This window comes from Pelecanus crispus, chromosome 6 (genome assembly GCF_030463565.1).
Source record: "Pelecanus crispus isolate bPelCri1 chromosome 6, bPelCri1.pri, whole genome shotgun sequence".
Lineage (NCBI taxonomy): Eukaryota > Metazoa > Chordata > Aves > Pelecaniformes > Pelecanidae > Pelecanus > Pelecanus crispus.
Window position 1 is genome coordinate 39172457 of NC_134648.1, and position 22337 is coordinate 39194793.

Sequence of the window (22337 nt, forward strand, 5' to 3'; positions counted from 1 at the left end):
TGCATTAACCAGCCTGAACACAATGGGTCAGATGCTCGGCTGGTGAGAAGCAGAAGCCAGTTTACACCAGCTAAAGAACTGGCCTATAACATTCAAAAGCTTTTATTTAGTTAACTGTAAGTATAGAGTTATTTAAATACAATTCATTCTTCTGGTATAAATTTTAATGCTATCTACTGTTCCCTCTCAATGCTGAAAACGCTTTCATACGAGCGCAGAATAAATGCCATGGAAGGACTGCATGAAGTAATAAACATGATACATTTTACCTGTAACAGAAGGTACCCCGTAGAGAATTTTGTCAGAAATGCATCACCAGTGAGATGACAAGAAACAGCTTCCCAGAAACCGATCATAAAAGGGGCAACCAGTTAGCAGCCCTTTGCAACCCTCTGCTGTTTATATTCCCCAAGACAACTTCTCACAGGTTAGTATGCCATCTTAACAGAATAGCAGCAGCTGGAGCCACTATATGATATGAAGGTGACAGTTAGGTACATTTATGCCCATTAATTCTGATTTTTGATGCTTTCTTATCAGCACTGGTTTTCAATTCTTTTTTCTCTTATGGTTAGTTTTAAGTATCATGCATCAGGGACAGATTTTCATCTATTAGACTTCAACTTATAACGCTAACTTCAACGAAGCAACACCAGTTTACTCTCCTCATAAGGAAGACATACCAGACATGCAGTATAGGTGAACCTTATAAACAATCTAGATATGAATTGGCTAGCACTCTCAGTTGCAAAAAACTCTGTGGATTCTCTTTCTTTGGAGCTAGCTTATGATATCTGACAGGGAGAAACTCCTCAGGCTGTAGAAGTGCCACCTCTATGTCCCACTTAATTTCATTTAGTTTTAGCTGACATATAAAATGGTAAAAAGGAAAACAAAAAAAAAAAAAATCACCATTTTCCATTCCTTACTTGCATTAATAAAGGAAATTCTGACAGTCAACCAAAGTCACTGAAAATCCTCAATGTTTTCCCAGGCAGTGGAAGGATATTGCTGGGAATTCCTAAGAGCAGGGAGAAAAGCTGAATAAGAGGCAAAAGGAAGGTCTTCTCCTGATAATATCTGCACATCCAGCACATGGCTTCAGCACCCTGAGCCCAGAGGCAATATGCAGGACACAAGCACCCACAGCTCTTGGCTGTAAGGAACAGAAGAGAGAACAGGAAGCTACGCTGCAGTTGTAAACTCCGAGAACAACAGCCGTCCACACCTTCATTTCTTGCCTGAACATTTCCTAAAGTGTTTGAGCTTTCAGTGAAAACAAACAAACCAAACAAATACAGGTTTCTGAGACAAAATTCGGTTTTCAGGTTTTCATCCTCTGGATTTTATTGTGTTTGTGTTTTAAGAGGAAATCAGATATATTTACGAAAAATAGACAAAAATCCGTTTCATAAACTTTCATAACTTTCATAAAGTTAGCAGAATGTTTTAACAGCACTAATTACAATCTTTAAAACTCCAATCACATACTGCTTTTTCCACTAGGTCCTTGCCTTATTCATGTCAGTACATCTAGCATTTCTCAACATCGAAACATTTCATTTTCTTACATAAGTAATATTAAACTTTGCATGTAATACTCATCTGAGTGCATTATTTTGAATGTAAACAAATTCTGATGCCTACAACAGGGTTCTTTCCATTCTTTTTCCAAGGTTTTATGGGTCCTGCCTACATCACAGATCTATGGGAACATTTTCCCATCACTGCAAAGATTCCTGCAAAGTTATTGATTGCATATTTACTATAGCCTACGTTCTGATAGTTTTTGACACTTTAACCATGGTATAGCTCAGAGCAACGTTGCTATTAAAAGCCAAGGAATACTGGATTTGTAACTGCAGTAGCGTTTTTACTCTTGCTGCTGGTGGTGGTGGAACAGTAGTAAGAATTTTTTTTACAGAAAGCTGTGATAGGCATACACCTGACAAGAGCTGGTTCAATGCCTTTATCAAGCCTTAGCCCCTGCTGTGTGGCAGTTGTTTCTAACACAAGGCTATGCATGGAAGATTCCAGTGTTTGCTAGAAATATCAGGTGCCCAGACTAGGTTTAGTCCGTTGTTCTGTTTCTGACCATGAAGGCTTCCAAGTGCTTCAGGAGAGGTGTAAAAAATCCTGTGGTTGAACATGATAAAAGAATTTGCCAGCATGGAAAATTCTGCCTAATTCCAGTGAGAGTGGTGTATGCTGTGAGATATGCAGAAGTTGTTTATTGCTCAAAAAGGTTTTCAATTTTCTTCTCTCATTTTCCAACCTTCTAAATCCCCTTTTTCAATAATTTCAAATTGCATAATTTTAATAAGTATTTCTAGATAGAAAATTAATCTAAATAAATTTTTAGCCAATATAAATCTCAAATACTTTGGGAAGTAACCAATGATTTTACTACTACATCAGATCTTTGGAAGATGAGCACAGAAGACAGTTCCATCTGATTTCTACATATATGCTGTTATTATATTTGTAGAGTTTATATTTAAGTATTTATTTTATGTCTTTTTTAATTTTTAAATTATTTTTGAAAATCCACAAAAATATTCAGGAAATTACTAAAAAAAAATTCTACAAGAAGAGGAGGACTGAATATCCCAACAGTTCCATATTGTTAGCATAAAGCAATGATCAATAATCACAGAGAGGAAACAAAATGAAACAAAGTTAAGATAAACTATAAGGTTTTTTGCAAGAATCATGTCCACTTTATCTCAAATGAAAAAAGCTATTTTTCTGTAAGATTTTTCTGGCTGTAACTGAAATGTATATATTTTGTAGGTTTACTTTACTTTCAGAGTGAGATTGCTTTTACAATTGCAGATGCATGAAGGTGAAAATATAGCCCAAACTACACGTGAATTCTTTGAGATTAACGCACCATTTCATGGACTGTTGAACTTGTCTTTCATATACATATATATATTTTACAGCAAAGACACAGAGCACCTCCATGTTATATTCTAAATATTCAGAGTGTTTGCACGGATGGTGATCTTTCCAGCTTCTATTAAATACAATCACAGAGTCACAAAGCTGAAAGTGTAAAATGGATCTGAGCTTTCATTACTGTTTTCTGTCAGAGGTTCTTGGTGCCAAACATTCTGCACTACCACGCTTGCTTCCATGGAAATAGTTTTCCATACGAGGAAGTATATGTCCTCTACAAACACCTGGGAATTTTCTTATTTCACAGGTAAGAATTAGGTACCAAACTCCCCTTTATTTCATTGTTCAGACTTACTGAAAAAAATTAGGTGAATCTTAGAAAAGTCTTCAGCCCCTAATCTGAAAATCTGTTATGCATGATTGAATTCAGTCGTAGGAAAAGGAGGAAAAGAAAGGTGTTTTTTACCTAATCCTAACAAACATAGCAAAATGCTGTTGAAGAGAAAATAGTCTGTAGTTTTTGCATGTCTCTACTGGCCCCAGAAAAGACTCCTCTATACCAGTGGATTTATGTTAGTATAACAACAAGAGGTTGGAAACTATTATTATTATTATTCCTTAGAAAAAAGAACAGCTTTGTTTCTCTTAAATATACATTTCACTGTACACTAGCCAGAGGACTAATTTTGAAGGCCATGGAAAAGTGGTGCAGAACATCTGCATGGGAACCCGGTCTCTCTCTTTTTTTTTTTTTCCTTTTTCCCTAATTTGCATTATGTGCAGTGGAAATACAGTACAGTGGAAGGCTTCCTTCTGGGAAAATGAGCAAAGACTCTGTAAGTTTGTATATCCAAAGGCTATTTTAAGAAGGTTGTAGTGAATGGGCGCATTCTAAGACCATCTGAGAATAACCCCAACATGAATTAAACATGAGAAGTAGTTGTTTAAAGTTTTGCTGGTATTGCAACAGAATGTGAATGATTGCTGAGTAAAGTATAAAAGGACAGCAGATTATTAAACACAAGCAGGCTGGCTAAACCCCAGAAAAAAATACTGAACCTTATGAACAACAACAATACAGGCAGATGGTAGTGGCTGCAAAGCACTTTCTAATCAGTGATACGACGTTTATAATACTGCTATGTATATTTAATGTAACTTAGAACTTATAATGCTTTGGCTCTGTCACATTTCCCTGTCTTCATCATTTTGCTCCCTTTCTTTTACTATTCTACATGTACAAGCAGCTGGTCATAATTTTTCCTGTCTTTAATAGAAAAACAAGGATTAGATTTAAAACAAGATTGCAAGTTACAACATTAGAAACCCAATTGCTTCTCAAATCTTGAAACAACATAAATTGGTTACACAGGTAAGAATATCACTATCACACTATTTTATGTGATGCAAATGCAAATGCAGATGATCTTGCATTTCTCTGCAATTAGATCTTTCAAAATATGAAGAAACTCCCTGTACATTTTTGTTACATTTAAAAATAGGGAGACATTCAGAGATGGAGGTGGAGCAGAGGTACCCTTATGCATGTTTGAATAGACTTTAGTGATACGAGGAGTTGTAACAACTCATTGCAAAAAGAACTGTGTCCCTATATGGGCAAATAAACAGAATAAAAATGTGTTTGCTTCACCTGCTATTTAAATAAAATAAGTTTAGACGTATTAAGAAAAGGTGGAAGCTGAAAAATATTTGCATGTCGGTTCCATATCTACCAAAAAAACCCATTATACATGTACCATCTTTCTCAAATGTATTATAAACTTACCATAAACACCCAACTACCCAACAAACTCTAACCAGTCTATTACTTGCTCTTAATTTCTTGATGCATCTAGAGAGAGCTTATTCTAATTTTTATAAAAGAATTCTAACATTAAAATTTACATATGTAAATCCTCCCCCAAACTGGGTCAAAACATATTGATTCCTAAGAGGTCTTCTGCTTCATAAGAACGCCATGAGAAGTATCCTACTTTTCTCCAGACCCAAAGTATGGAGGGTGAATGCGAAATATCCCACTGGTGGCAAGCAACAAGGGTAGAATGGGAAGTATGTGGAGACCTGGCTCTTGTTGCTTCCCCATGCTGTGGTAGGAGAGTGGGCACTAACCAGAATATGTGACGCAGAGACCAATAAGGAGGACAAGGTCCCTTGAACTTCTTCACATTAATGTGTATCTTTCTTGTGTTTCAACTGGACCAGTGAGGAAGGAGCAGGGGTTAAGTCCAGTTTTTCCTTCTGCCTGCAAATATCAGTGGCAAAGAAGAATAAGCCCAAAGGAAAGTGGTAAAAAGAAGCATGCTATACTCATAAGGAAAAAACAAAACTTCAGGAAATCATTCTCCTCCCCTACCGTCCCAGTCTCTGAATTTTAATGATGAGGCTTTGCTCTTCTTTAATGCTTTTTTCCAGGACAGCACAACTGTCTGTTTTACTATAAACTTACAGTAAACCTAAACTGGATACAGTTAACTGTTACTACAGTAAGCCATGTCAAAATAATGACAACATTGAATTTATAACTCATTCTTATAGAGCATCTGATATTTATATGTAAGGCTTAGAGGAATTCAAGTTCTCTATATTTAACAATCAAAAAGATTTTCTTATGTGTAATGTGCCATATAGTATGAATCACAGATTAAATTACAGATGCACATGGCATACAGTTTAGACTAGTCACCACAACAATAAGTCTATGCTCACTTTTTATGATCAATCAAAATGAATCACCAATCCACTAAATTTCAACTTCTAGCATGTAGTAAGATTGTAATTAAACTAAACTAATTAACATTTTATCCTCATAGTAAGAATGCATTTAGTCTGTTTATGTGGGATTATATATATATATCTTCTATAGAACATCTGCAGGATCTCTTTTAAAATTTAATCTTTGTTTAAGAATATTTTCAGTAATAAATATCAAATTGCTTTATAAGACATTATTTACCACCTAAAAAAAATCTTTTGAGGAACAAAGAAAAATCATACTCCCAGCTAACTCCAGCCTCCTGGTCCAAGACTGATAATTGTTTGCAAACCATATATTTGATATCTAAATCATGTTCAGTGGCTTTCATTCATGATTGTAGATTGATACAGTCCTCTCTGAAAAATATATTTATCTTTTGCAACACTCATCAAACACTAAATACCTAACTAGGTTGCAAGAAGAATCTTTAATTCCATCATTTTGCTCTGGTAATTGCTTTTGCTTCCTTATGTTTAACTAGAGTAAATGAACTATAATTTTAAATTTCTCTTGACACTTGCTATCTGACATTGTATAAAACACGAACAAGGTTGTGAATGCTGAAAAAGGTAACTGTAACAAGAAGTGATTAAAATACAAGAGTACATTTTCAAAGGCTGATGTAAATTCAGAAAACGGTTAGAATTTTATCCCTAAATCAGTTTCGCAGTACTGAGGTGCCATATATTGTATCTGGGTATTTGAGTAGTAACAGAAAATTTACTTTCAAATAAAGTGGAAACTTCAGCATGACTAGAAAAAATGTGTTTCCTCCATCTCTTGCTGTTAGCAGAGTCCCACACTGGGAAGAAGCAAAAATTCTTCTTCAGAACAAGGGACAAGTGACTCTTGTCTCTATAGAAGACTGTTCCTTTTCAAAATGCCCATTGCTGACATAACATATACCCTAAGAAGTTAAGCATTCTCTTCTGACTGACTTTTTTTAGCCTTTAGTTTCATTGGATTTATGCACTAGTCTCCTGAAATGCATGGAGTGTTGAGGGTCTGACACGGGAAAGCCTTTGTTTGCATACTCAGAAGCAGCTGTACACATATGTTTTGAACACTGTCACCTGCATATATAGTTGCTTGAATTTACATTGCGGACCTCGTGAGGCCAGGTGTTCTCACATACAAAGGGAACCTCTGCAAGGGTTATTCTGAAATCAAGAAGACGAAGGTTTACCTGTGAGAGTTTTAAATGCTGGCAACAGTCACGGCACTGTGTAGAGTACTAAAGAATTATCTTCACAGGATCTCAACAATAGCAAAAAAAATATCGATCTATTTTTGTCAATATTACTTTTGTCCTAAACAACCTATGCTTTTAAATAGTCTTTTGGGGGAGGGCGGGGGGAGAAGGGGAAGGGTTCATTAGCACTTTGAAAATGAATGAAAGAATAAATAATTAAAATAAATACTACCTACTCTTTCCACCAGCTTCTGTAAACAATCTTTTTAACAAGTTTAAATGTATTCTACTTCCAACCGGGATGAATATTTACTGCTTGATTTTAAAACACAGTGCCTAGGGATTATATTCTCTTCTAAGATACAAATGCGTAGCTCCCACCCTCTACAGCAGAGCTGGCATACAGAGGGCCGAATACACCCTAGAGGATCACAAGGATCATTCTCTGTATTTACTGGAGGCTTGCAACAAGGAATACCTAAAATCAGTCTTAGCTGCATAGGTGAAAAAGATAACATCTGGATATTTACAAAACCTCAAAGGAAGTGACCTAATTTGACCAACAGTGGTGTAATTATGCTCCATACATACTTAGAGAAGACAGCAGGCATTTTCTGAAACTAAGTTACGGACTACTATTACTAATTAATATTGTCCTTCAGGCAATAGAGTTCTTACATTGTAATTTTTTCTAGGTAAATATTCATTATTAATGTTTGGAACTGCTTAGTCCATACTGAAAAGACTTTTTAAAATAAACAAATGGTATCTACATTGTATTTTTACTGAGACCTTCAAAGTCAATATCTCTTTTTGTGTTGCATGCACAGAACAACTGTGGGGCATGATTTTGATGTTAAATAATGTATATTATTCATAAACTTAAGTATTCATATGGTAATTAAGGTTCTATGTAAGCTGCACAAGAGGAAAAGCAGAATCTTACACTTGTGCAAAGTGTATGAATGAATGAGGGTGGACATAGAAAAAAAAAAGTAAAAAGTCATCTGCTGGAAATGTGAAAGAAGCCAAGGGATTTTTTCAAAAAATTAAACGAATATTCAGCTTGCTGCTTCAGGTTGAACATAGGAAGAACTATATCTCTGAAGAGGAGTCCTAAAGGGATAAAGGTACTAGGAAACTAAATGTTGCAGCATCTAGAGATCAGTTCACTGGGTATTTTGAAAGCACAGATTAGATCAATTCTTAGTAGATCAATGCAAAATTCTTAGTAGATCAACACCAAGACTCACTTAGTTTGTGGGTGTAAACTAACCTATGTAAAATCAAGCTTTGTAACATTAAGTGGTTCAGGCCATATTATGAGTGGATTTTCCAGCACATAAGTTGTCACACAAAATCCTGAGGGATTCTTCTTTGGCTTAGGTATCCAAGCACAACTGAAGTTTAGCTCTCAAGATCCTCAGTTACTGACCAGTACACCTTCCTTTATGAAAAGCTCAGAACCACTGTCTGTTGCTTAAGGCCTCCCTCTTCTCATAGTACCAACACTCATATTCTCAAACCCAGAGAAACATTTGTCCAGATCAAACTTCATCCTATGGTAGCTGTTTGCTAGCTCCCAGCCTTTGATCTCCTGAGCCATTGCTTACTCTTTTACACATCAGAGCAGGCAAGAAGCATAACACCACTCTTTCCTTCAGGGACAAGCCCAGACACTGTACTGGAAAAAAGCAGAGGACTCCTGTGCTCCATCCTTCCTATTTTCCCCGAATTGTCACTGTGTTTTCCCACACCGTTCTTACCCCAACATCCCAGAGGCACATCCCATGACCTTGAGTGCACCTAACAGAGGCTGCCAACAGCTGCAGCAGTTTGTGCAGCAGTTTCCAGGCTCTGCTTCTAGATCTTGTAGATCTTCTGGGAACATCTTCAGGGATCAATGAGTGTCTCCTGTGAATCCTTTGAAGAAACTAAGGGTGCCTCCTGCTGCCAGGAAAGGATAGCTCCATAGGGGTTGTCACTTTAAGGAAGCTCTAGCAGCTTCTAGCTGTCAGCTGTTCTTGATGAAAGGATGTTTGAGCTTTTGTTCACTACAAGGCATGGTCCCCAGCACCTGCTGGGTGCTGGCGCATGAGAGGCCTCAACTCAGAGCTCCAGGAGGATGCAGATCTGGGTCTGGGGAGGCCTGGGGCCTCCTGCAAAGGCTGGGGAAGGGAGAGATAGTGTCTTTGCCTGCAGGAGGTGTGTGTTGGTGTTGGATTTGTTGCCAAGTAAAGCAGCTGTGGGAGAAGGTCAGCAGACCGTATGTACAGTGTCAGAGATGAGGAAAAAGATTGGTCAGATTTTCTCTGAGACCCTGTGGGTGCAAGATTGTCAACCTCCAACCTGTCCTGGGGGAGGGACAGGCAAGATCTGTCCTTACTAGATTGGAAAACAGAGAGTTCTGTGATGGAAAATGCTGGAATTTTGTGACTTGTGGCACCAGGGGCAAGGCTCCTGCTCCATCTGTAACTACAAAATAGGTTTCACGCCCAGGTAGCAGACAAGGGGCTGGGATCAATGTCCAGCAAAGCATCTGAGCCTGCAGAGCCTGAGCCACACAGGAGCACTAGAAGAAAGCCACTCAGTGATGGAATTGGAAGAGTCCCTGCTGCAGGGGATGAAGGTCCTGTCTGCCTACCTGACCTTCTATCTAGGGAGGCTTGCTGCTTGCAAGGACTCAGACCTGGGATGTTACAGAGACTGCTGAATCTTGTCCGACCCTTGGGATATTACCTCTGCTGCCCTTCTGCATGGGCACCCATGGTATTCCAGGGTGACCTTGACCATATCAAGTGTGACTACATGGCTCTGTGACTGTGTGTCAAAGCCATTGGGGACCAGGTAGTTTGTCCTTGATCCTGCTGGAAGGGGTGAAGAGATTCAGGAGAAGTGAGCACACTGTGTGAAGTCAACAACAGGTTGCTCAGCTGTTGTTGACAGCAGGGATTTGGCTTTTTCAACTGTCAGGACCCTCTGAGGATTGAGAACTGCTAGGAAGAGGTGGGACCACTTGCCCCAGTGGGGCAAAAGCATCTTTGCGAACAGGCTGGCCAACCACCAATCAGGTGTAGGAGGCCTGCATGGCTGAACCAGTAGCTCTTGATAAAACTGGAATGCAGAAAGATACCATATCAGAGGTGGAACCAAGGAGAAATATAGAGACCTTGAGCATGCAGGGATAGTGTTAGGACAGTGAAAGCCCACTTGGAGTTGAATCTAGTGAGGGATGCGAAGGGCAGAAGAAAGGCTTCTTCAGGTTCAACAGCAGCAAAAAGAAGACTAGGGAAAAAAATGGGTTTGCTGATGGGATAGGGGACCTGACAACAAATGACATGGAAAAGCCAGAGGTATTCAGTGCTTTCTCTGCTTCCCTCTTTACTGGGAACACCAAGTCACAGAATTCTGGCTAAATGAGGACTTCTTTGTAAAGGAGGATCAGGTTGGGGAACACTTCAACAAGCTGGATGTATGCAAGTCTGTGGATCCTGATGGGGTGCACCCAGCAGTGCTAAGGGAGTTGACTGCTGTAATTGTAAGGCCACTTTTTATTATCTTTGAAAGGTCATGGCAATTGGTTGAGGTTTCTGAGGACTGGAAGGGAGAAAATGTCACTTCTATCTTCAAGAAAAGTAAGAAGGAGGATCTGGGGAACTACAGGATGATCACCCTTGCCTCAGTCCATGGGAAGGTCATGGATCAAATCACATGGAAGCTGTTGCCAAACGTATTAAGGACAAGAAGACGACTGGGAGTAGTCAGCATGGATTTATGAAGGGGAACTGATGCTTGACCAACCTAATAGCCTTATACAATAAGATGACTTGCTTAATGAGCGAGCAGAGTGGTGGATGTTGTTTATCTCAGCTCTAGTGCAGCTTCTGACACTGTTTCCCATAACATCTTCATTGACTGACTGAAGTGGTCAGTGAGGTGGTTCAAAAGCTGACTTTATTACTGGGCTTGAAGGGATGTGATCGGCATTACAAAGGTCAGCTGGAGGACAGTCACTAGTGGCGTACCCCAGGGGTCAGTACTGGGACCAATATTGCTTAAAATCTTCATTAGTGACCTGGATGATGGGGCAGAGGTGCTCAAACTTTGAGCAAGTTTGCAGATGAGAAGTGGCTGATATGCCAGAGTGGTGTGCTGCCATTCAGAGGAACCCTGAGAGACTAGAGAAATGGGCTGACAGAACCTTGCGAAGTTCAACAATGGGAAGCACAAACTTCTGCTCCTGGGCAAGAATAACCCCACATACTAGTACAGGGAGGAGGACAACTGGCTAGAAAGCAGATTTGCAGAAAACACCCTGGGGGCCCTGGTGAACAACAAGCTGACCATGAGCCAGCAATGCATTCTTGTGACAAGGAAGCCCAACAGCATGCTGAGCTACATTAGGAAAAGCTTTGTCAGCAAGTTGACGGAGATGATCCTTGCCCTTCACTTGGTATCAGTGAGAAATCTGGAGTGCAGGGTCCAGTTCTGGGCTCCCTCGTACAAACCAGACATGGACATACTGGAGCAAGTCCAGTGAAGGGCCACAAAGATATTAATGGGTAGGAGCATCTGATAGATGTCAAGAGAGCTGGGACCGTTTAGCCTGGAGAAGAGAAAGCCACAACATGGTGAGCAGGCATATCTTATCAATGTGTATAAATGCTTAATGACAGGGAATAAAGAAGATGGAGCCATACTCTTCTCAGTGGTATCCAGTGAAAGGACAAGAGGCAATGGGCGCAAACTGAAATACAGGATATTCTATATCAATAGTTTTACAGTGAGGATGATCAAACACTGGCATATTGCCTGGAGAAGTCATGGAGTCTCCATCCTTGAAGACATTCAAAGCTCAACTTGACAAGGCCCTGAACAACCTGCTGTAATTGGCCGAGCTTTCAGCAAGGGGGTTGGACTAGATGATTTCCAAACCTCAACCATTCTGTCATCCTGGTCTGAAGCACCTACTACTTTAAAGTGAGCTCACGTCTTTTACAGTGGCAGTTTTTGGTCTGGAGTGGGGTCACAGCTGGGAAGGTCATCATGCCTTTCACTAACCCTTTCCAACTCGCTGTTGGTTGGGGTCAGTACTGCATGCTGTTGTATCTTCAGATGGTTATCAGCATCTTACTAAATGAAAGAAACCCTCAGAACAGAAACAGAAGTCTTAAGCTGTCTTTTTTCTTGATTTAAATTCTCCCAGTTTTTATAAATGGAGGAAATCTACCTTAACATTCTTATACTTTTTATAAATTTCCAGCAGATGGTGAGAGTGGGTGTGTGTTTGATAAAAACCACATAATCTATTTGAGAACAGCGCTAAAAGAATAGTGTTGCAAACACCTAAAAAGCCTTAGGTTAAGTAATCTTACTCTTAAAATGATCATATGGGTGTTTTATTGGTTGAGGAGTTGAATGTTTAAGCTAGAAAAGTGACATTATCATCATTAAAATTATTTTATTTTAATGTAACAAGAAGTGCCATTTTGAATAAGATTTGAATATTTCATGAAGCCCTGTGTTATTGAGGAAGATATTCTAGTTATCATCTAAACACTAATAATTTGAAGAAGACATTATCCATTGCCTTATTACCAATAATTTGGACAAACTGCCTGATTGGCACTAAAGATGTACCTGTTGTATCAACCTAGAGCTGGGAATGATTTGACCCTCCCTGTATTATTTATCCAGCTGAAATAGGAAAAAGATCTATTTGCACAAAGGCTAGAAAACTTCTTTTTCTTCCTGATGTTACCTTAATTATCAGGTTGGTAATGAATTTGATTACAATTTCATTTTGATTTGTGTAGACCTGAGGATCTTTCCTTATTTACTTCAATCCATCAAGCAATATAGAATAGGTAATGTATGTTTGAAGTGACTTCCCCAGACATAAGAGTTCAGAACTTGAGGGGCTTAGAGGTGACTGAAGTCAGCCATGTTCTGCATGTTGTGTGGTTCATAAAACTGTTCCCTGTCATCTTCATATTTGAGCTGAGGTTTGCCTCCCATCACAAGCACACTGAACAGATTATTCAAAGGGCCCACAAGTCTTATATACTGTCAGTGCTTCCAAGCTTTTGAGTTGCAAAAGTAATATGAATCCTGTATCTTCATTCACTTCCTCACATACATGTGTCAGCAATCAGGTCGTATGGAAGTGGGTAGAAAAGAAGTACTGGAGAGATAAGTTCAATGTCAAGAAGTACAAGAGGTAACAAGTGGAATCTGTGAAGTAACGTACATTATATTTTGTAGTGTCCAGCAGAAAAAAGGGTATTTTTTTAAGTTATCAAATATTTTCCCATTTCATTTCTATCAAACTCATAATTTAAAATCTACAGTTAGGATTCATACAAGGTTTCTTTCAACAGGCATTTCTTACACTTTATAAGCAATTCATTCAGAAAAGAACGTCAAGGCAGCAAGCCTTAAGTGATATTTATCTATCACCTGCTGGTGGCTTAATGTTTTGACTTCTGGGTGTGACAAGGGAAGTGATACAAGTACTATCCTCAGTGAATTACTTGAGAGAAAAAACAGAGAACACTGTGGGAGGACAGAGGAAGAAGGCCTCTTTTTTTTTTTTTTTTTTTTTTCTTTAATTGAAGGGATCAGATCCTCAGCTAGCCCATTAAGTCAATAAAGCTACTCTCATAAACAACAGCTGAAAATGTTGGCTTTTGTCTTTGTGATGTATCTTCCTATTCTGTAGTGAGACATGTACTAAGAAAAGGCTTGGAAAAGGTTGGCTGAGTGAGTCGACTCAAGAACTTGGAAAGAGACATGGGAAAAAAATCCTCAGAAATAAGAATAGCAAGCACACTGAGAAGGGCTTGCATCGAACAAACTGAGCAGATGATAAGAGATTGAGGAGTGGGCCTTGGCTAGAGCCAAGGAAAGATGTAAGGATGAGGAGCTGAGGTATGCCCAAAATACAAGCTAAAGCGAGTGGAAGGCTTTGTAAAGGGAATTGACGTGATCAGAGTGAAGCATTTTTTTATAGGGTAAAATCACTTTCCGATTTCAGCTGCTGTTTTTTTTCTCTTAAAGTGTTTTGCTACGGTATGCTTATTTGCTGACTGTTACAGAATTAAGGTTGTGTTTCTTTCTACTGTGTCCCTCCATCCATCAGTCAAGCAGTAGCAGTTGTGAGACAGAACCTGGGAAAGGGAAGAAAAAAAAGCAGTTTCCTCTTAGACAGCAGAAGGGGCAGCAAGAGGGGCACAGAACAGATGAGAAAACAGCCAACTCATTTACAGATTTTCTCATTTGAGGTTCTTGATACAAAAACATTCCTGGTTCTGATGTGCAGACTGAGGCTTGTCTATATATTTATAAAATTAAGTGAAGTGCAAATCACACTAGAAGATTTATGCTAACGGTGTTTCTAAAACACACCAAAATGAGTAGAATGTATCACCAACTGCTTCTTGCAACTATACTTCTTCCACAGAAACATTTTTAATAGTTAAGCAATTAAAATAAAACAAAAGTCCAGCAGCTGAACCTAAGGCTTCTGGATCCAGTACTATGCCTTGCCACAGACTCGCTTTGTGACCTTAGTTAGCCGCCTTCTTCCCCCATTCTCACAGAGATAACAGAGACATCTAATTCAAAAACAGTGTTGCTGAAAATTCCTGCTTAGCTGCTTCTTAACCCTCAAGGTGCCTGCAGCACACAAGCATGTTATTTTCTAGCTTTAAAGGTTCTCTGGGTGCCTGCATTTGTGATTTTATGGTTTCCAAATTAATAGGACTGAGCAGCTTGTCACCAGTCTTGTATTGAAGCCTGGCTGGAATACAGAAACTAGAGGGTCATCCACCTAAGATGACTGGAAGGCTCTATCTGGTTCTGAGAGTGCATCTGGTATGCAGACAGAAGAGCGATCCTCACCAAATGCAGCTGCAGCTGCTATTTTAAAGTACAGAGAGAGGACATGCCCCCTTTATACAATAGTCCAGTGGTGAGGGCTCTTGTCAGGACGTGTGAAACACAGATTTAGTTTCTTTCTCTTCCTGAGGGAATTCAGCCTCTCATTTCCCACCTCTCGAGAGTCATTTAATCTCCTGGCTAGAGCTTATTTTGGGTGGGAACATTCTTCACCTCTTCTGCTGAAGCAGTGCTGCTGCACAGAAAAAATTCCAGAGCCACTGCCTGTGGAAGACAAGAAGGAGGCCTAACTCCCATGTATGCTTTAGGGAATCCCATTCACGATTCTGAACCATACTGTGGGAAGCAAATCTCTCAGCATTAGGCATTGGGGGAGGCCAACAACAATTTTAGCTTCCTAAGTCCCATATTGAACCTGCTTCAATTGTACTTTACCTAAAAGAGCCGTTGTGCAGATAAATAAACTGAGAGTTCAGATACTGATGTAGTGAACACAGCGTAAGTATTTTGAACAGAATGTGCACGTATGGGTTTGAATTTTATGATTCATGCCACAAAATTATGAATATGCATGGAAAAGTAAGTTACTGTTTATAAGACTTGCAATACCAATAAAAAGATACATTCATTAATAAAACATTTTGGGGGGGAAATCAAGTGGATTTGACATTTTTAATAGAAAATTGAAAGTTATTATATTTTCATTTAAGCAGAACATTTTACAACAGAAGAAATTTGGATTAGGTATCGACAGAGTGTCACCTGATAAAATATGTGGTGAAGTTTGAACAGCAGATGTCTCACCCAGGGACGCTTCCCTGAGGAAACAGCAGGAACCTCCTGTACACTCACTTTGCCTGGCATTCATCTCCCGACCAGCTGCCAATTTTAAACTATAGCAAGTCTCTCAGTTTATAGTCCTTTCAAGCTAAAATCTGTTACATTTGGGGAAAAATAGCAATACTTATGTAAATCAATAATTGCATTGTATGTAGTACAGTAAATCCATAACATGCCTAGAGTGACACTAACAACATCATGCACGGGTGTGCTATCAAGCAACACGTACAAAGCAATTCATATGCATTAGAGTCTGAATATGTCTTGTTCAAGTACTCATTTTGTTTGGCACAAACAGCCCTCTTTTTGCAACCCAGGAATAAATATCGCTTTGTTTCATCACTTTTTTTCCTTCAATGGAACTATTTGCGAAGGCTAAATCCTAGCCTCCTTTCACATCACAGTTCTGCCTACAGTTTAAATATACTACACAATGACGATTACTGATGTCTGCTATCTTTCATTCTGAACTGCAGACCACTGGTCAAGCAGCCATGCAGAAGTTGGTGAAAATCTGGTTTCTTCATATTAATGAGATTTTCTAAATTAGAGGCTGATTTGAGATAATAATAGAAAATAAAATACTGCATGTCTGTGGAAGTCACCATGAAAAGAGCCTTAAATTAACTACCCTTTCATTCTATAGTCTAGTCTCCTGGGTTTTTGCCTCATTGGTGCTGGGTTTTGGTCCTATGTGTCACAAAATACTCCAGTGCTGAATACAGACACAATTTTTACAGCTTGCTTTGACGCTTCTCTGGATAAATCAAAACTGAAAATATTCTTGTATTATTTTAAGTGAAACCACATGAAAGATGGCAGCTTGATCATCCGAGGGAACTGAGAGATCTGAGAGCCAAGACAGGTGCAGGTAGAGTCAATTGTTACAGCTGCTTTGTGATGTATACTCAAGCACTTCCCACTGTCAAACAGAAATAGGATTTCCAAATATTTTTTCACAGACATGTGTGAGATTTTAGCTCTCAGTAATAGAAGTCTGACCTGGAGCAGATTGAAACTGGCAGTGCCAATATATGCAAGTTCTACCTTTAAGTATGGAAATTATCATTCTTAAGAGCACCCCAAGACAGAAAGATCTTCTAAAGGAATCAAAATTAGTAAAGTATGTATTTGGTAAAATTTTACAAAAATGTAAGGAAACGGTGCTAAATAAGAGAGAGATTTGATCATATAATTTCTAAAGAAACCACAATTCAAATACCACTTTCAGAGAGGAGACCGACAAAGATAACGGGATGCCCATTTGGCTCCATTTGTAATTTGGCTCCATTCGAGTAGTCTAATGCTTAACCAAAATTTAGAGCCTGGGCTCTGATTTCTAGTTCACAGTTCCTGGATGACTCACATTTTTTCATTTCATTTTATTTGAAAGATGAAAAAGATCTCTACCACTTGGAATTGTGAGGAACCTCCACCTCTCAACCACTCTTAAAACTTCCGGTTCTCCAGCTTTAAAGCCTGGCAATATTGCTGCCATTTTGTTGTTAAATGTTGAGTTAGATCACTCTAAATTTAGCTTCATTGTTTTCCGTCTGAAGCAAGACACTTCTACTGAAGAGCAAAACTCACATAATCTCTTCCTCTTTCCACATTCACTAGCAGAATGTATGGTCTTATTGGACCATTTCTATTTGTAGTCATGTCCTCTGCCCTTAGTACCTCTTTTCCAAATAATACAATTACACTTTTTATTGCTATTATTATAATTTTTATTTTCAATGAAGGTAATTGATTTGTATCTGCTAAATAACAAATGGCGTATTTACAGCAAAACTTAAAACTAGCCTTAACTAGCCTTTATGATAAAACATTTGCTTGTAAAAAAATGCAAGAAAAACATCGGCAACCTTTTTAAATATTGATTATGGGTAGCATTTTAAAGGCACTTCACGCTCCTAATTCCCATTGATGTAAAAAAATCAGATTGCTGCCTAGGAAATTTTTAACCTCCATCCAATAACTGTGAAAGTGAGAAGACTATGTTTTGCCACAGCCACAGCAATTTCTTGTCCAGCAGAACCATTCAGATGGAAGGCTGCAGTGAACGAGACTTGCTTGACTTGATTTTAGTGCTAATATTTTCTTCCTGCAAGGCATTGCACATCTATTTCCTTTTTTTTAAATGCTTCAGTCTGCACTGATGAAGTAGAGCAGAGTCAAGACAGGTTTGAACTGTACTGCTTTTTGGTTGAGTTTCATCCTTTTTCTTAATGTAGTCTTAGAAATGCTAAGGGAATTACATCCAACGATTTACTAGTTGGACCCCTGCCCTTCACTACTTGTAAAAAAGCAGTGCTGAAATCTGTCTCCTGTTTTGCTGGAGGTATTTAAGAGGTAATGTTGGAGTAAGTTTGGTCACATTTTGATAATAAAGGTGTCTCTGATTCCTGCCATGCTGTTTTAAGCATGGATTTTGTTACAGTTATAGGATAGCTATGATTGATGATCTCTTAGTGATAGGTACAGACAGTGTTCATGCTGTCTTTGTTAAATCTAGCTTTTCCTATCTCTAACCACAGGGGTTTGCTCATTAACATGATTTAACTTGCCTTACTGGACAATTTCTCTCCTCTCAGAAGTATGAAAGGAATATTTTTCTTCTCAAGGACCATGACATGTAGCCTTCTATTAGGCTTCATGTGAAATTATTTAGAATAGGACTATTGAATGTCTGGTACTCCCATTCTATTTCTATGTTTCACCCAAAGAAATATTTTTAGGTAGAAAATAACAGTTGTCCATTTGGCTAGGATTTCTGGAGTCATTTTCTGGGCAAGGGATAATTCCAGCAACTGTGCCCAGTGTCCCAGAGTCCTAGACAAATGGTCATAGTTCACACATGGTAATTTTGGTACACTGTACTCAGTGTACGTGCATTGTAGAAAAATTTCTGCACTGAGAAGAAGATTGCCTTGACTTTACCATCCATATATGAGCCATTTGTGTAGCGCTTTGGTGGTAGGCCTTCCATATCCAAGATGCAGCAAGACGCAGCCTCATTGTGCAGCAGCTGTGTAGCATATAAACACACATTTCTGGCCAGGAAAGCTTAGAAAAAAGTTATAGGAGCTTGATATATTTTGCAAGAGATTTAGATGTGCATATTCCTTTTTCATTTCGATAGGATGCTCTTTCTACCTTCTATTTTTCTGACCAAGGAAGAAAATCTGAAGTAAATACAGTGAGTTCAGCCCAGTGAAGATGCAAGTAAGATTGTAAAGTAGAGGAATGAAATGGGCAGTCCACTGAGCACACCTCTAATGGGGATTATCGGTTACATATGTGAGTTATAGTGGGGCTTCTTTTCTAACTAATTAAGTCAAACTCATGTTTGTCTTTGTCTGTCTTTGGAGTCTTAATGTAAATATAGTTTGCTTTACTTAATTTGGCAACACAATTTGTATAGATACTGGGAGATTATGAGGAAACACAGAATCTGTGAACCCACTGTTACTGTTGAGACTGAGGACTATAAAAGTTCTAGCAAAGTTTTTGCTCCTACCTGAATCTCTTGAAGTGAATTAAAGGCTGAATCACGTTCATCCCACCCCCACCCTTCTTTGGAATAGCAATGGGAAAATGTTCTAGTTTGCACATTTCTATCACTTTTCCTCTAATTGCTTGTTTCACACATGAAAATATGTTTGCTGGTTTTATTTGCCCTGGAGGCTACCTTTTAATACATTTATCTATTGAGATTATTTATTTTTACACATCACTACAGAAGAGTCACTCTGAGTGCCATATTTTCTAATATAAAAAAATTGTATGCTTTGGGTATCCAATATCTTCACATCAACAAGTAATTTATTTCAGTAGGGACAGAGCTATGGAACATATCTCAGTTTCTATGTTTGCATTTTGATATACTGATATGTATTAAAAGTACATGGTAGCTCTGAGCATGGGTGGATGACTTACATATGTCTATTTATATTCCATTACTGACCAAAGAATAGAAGTCAAACTTCAGCAAATTAGATGGAACCTATTAAATATGATTATCATGAGCATTTTTTCTAGTGAGGGTTAAAAATCATTTGACTTAAAGCTCTTTTCCATTGTCTGTACTTTATTCCTCAGGATATAAATCCATTTTGTAATTACTCCCTTCTTCTTATCTCAGAAACTTTGCCTGACACACCATTCCATATGTTTATGATTCTCTGAATGAAAAAGTGTTCCCTGACAACCATTCAGATTTTTTTCCTTTAATTTCCATTTATGCCTTATTGTCTTATAATGTTCAACTGAAAATATATGTTGCAATATTGTGTGACATTATCTGTATTACTTAAGATTTTATATAGCCATACATCAACGAAACATCAGATAAATCTCATGCTTCTCCTTTTTTTCCTACATCTTCCCTTCCAGAGCTGTATAGGTAGTAGATTCAATTTAGTCTCTATGACAAGTTGACTTTAAGCATTTCTTACAAACCTAGGACAGAATACATCTGCAATTTTGTTTGAGTCACTTTGAAAAGTGTACTGTACATACATAGTTTGCTAAGCCTTCTCTGCAATTAGAAAAAATAGAAAAATTTGTCGTATACTTGCACTCAGCACTATGCAGTATTGTTTACAGAACTTCATAGATTTACTAGCATGTGCAAATTGAAGGAATAATCCAGCAGCACACCGAATAAGAGCTCCAGGACTGGAACACTATATAATGTTACCTGACTAATTTGCTGGTCTTGCTAATAAATAACTAAGTTACACAAGAAAGGTATTCAGATGATTTGTAATCCTGCAATAATGGCTTCTAAATAGTTAAGATTACACTGAGAGATGAGAACCTTTTTCCCCTATATGCCATATACCAGCAGGGGACAAAATCAATCTTGTGAAGGCTCTGATTACTTGTGCTGCAAGTTTCTTGTCAGCAGATTCAAAATGTGCAGTGGAATGAATCTTCTGCAAGGTAGAGGTGCTGTCTATCAGCTGGGCATCTTTCCTCCCCTCTCTCCCTCCACCTTAACTTCCCGTGGAATATGTGGTTGTGATAAATTAGAAGAAGAAGAGAAAATACAAGATGCTTCAGCACAACCATTTTAATCCTCTACTGTCAATGCAGAGGAAAGGTGACACCAATTTTAGTGTCTTCCGGGTGAAAAATGTACCCTTGAAGTGGGCATGTGAGGAAGTTAAGGAGCAAATGAAGGAATTGCTTTTGTCTAAAATATAATGCTACTTGAGTGTATACAAAAATATCATGTTCAAAGGACAAGGTTTAAATCCATTAAGGACTGTGATTTAGTCTGAAAAAAAGACAATGAATAAAATTCAAGCTGAAAACCAGCACTTATCAGAAAGGGTCTGAAAAAAACCCTAGGGCTAATGCAAGCATTTCGGGACGTTGAAAATCCAAATCATGATCTGAACAGAATGTCATAGTCAGCCTTTACCTTTACCTTTTCAGTAATCCAAACCAAATCCATACCTGGTCTTTGCCAAACTTTGGGGATTCTGTAGTAAAGATTCCGGGGGTGTCTCCCTGAATTTTGATCAACAGAACTTTAAAAAAATTCCTTTGTATTTTTTAATTAAACTTAAGTTACTTATGGCAAGCTAAGAAAGAAATTTGGTGTTTTGAAAGGACAAAATGTATCATACATTTTAACCATGTTTTCTCTCAGTACTGTAGAAAAGGAGCTTGTACCATCTTGCTGCTTTGATGAGGAAGAGTGACAGTTTTGCTGCTTAGAGGTCTAATAGCCAGGTCCAATTTGCAACCTGTGGAATTGCTACTTCCTTCTCCCCATCTTCAGTACTCTTCAGTAGTCTCAGAAAGGAATTATAGGTTCCAAATAAATATTCCCAGAGTAATGTATCCTGGAGAACTTGAAGAAAAAATTGCAAAAATGGGAACTAAAGATCATTAAAAATCTACTGCCACAGGCCTGTCCTGGTCAGAGCAGAATTGTGCTATGCAGCATCTAACATCTTGAACCGTCCATGAGAGTATTATTTTATTCAGTCTTCTAATTATCACAATTAAACAGACAGGTGGGTTGGTGAAGTATCATCTTCCCATCCTGTAGACCAAGAAAAGCATAGAGTAAACAGTCCAAGGATAGAAGTATGATGTTAGTCCTGGTTTCCACTTCCAAATTCTACCCATTAAACCATTTTGTCTCCCAAAATTCTTGCCTCCAGTGTTATGCAAATTTATGAGCTAACATTGCTAATTTTATAACCAGTGGCCTGAAATTCTGTTTGAAGGCAAAAAGCCAGGAAATGTTTCGTTTTAGCAGGCATGTAGCTGAGATTTTTATTAGTTGTCAGATTAGTTGATATTTTGTTCTGCGTGCTAATCAAATTCCCAAAGACCTGAATTACTCCCAACACTCAACGCTCACACTGCCCCTCAAAATAGCAGATATATACCACCGTCAGCAGAAGTAGGAAATCACTCAGTAGAAAAGTTAATGATCTTCAGAGATCTGCATTTGCAACTTCAACTCCTTTCCTGCAGGAAACCCCACAGAATGGGGAAACAGACCACTGCAATCTTTGGAGGGCTTTGAATGGGTTATTTCATCAATACACCAGCTAATGGTTGCGTGCTGTGTGAGAGGACGTGAGAATGACTATACTTTCTCATCTTTCCTTGTGTTCCTTGGGACACAGCACTATAGATGCCATTGACTTCAGGCCAAAAAGATGATCCTGCTGTGTTTGTGCTTCTGTCACCAGCAGC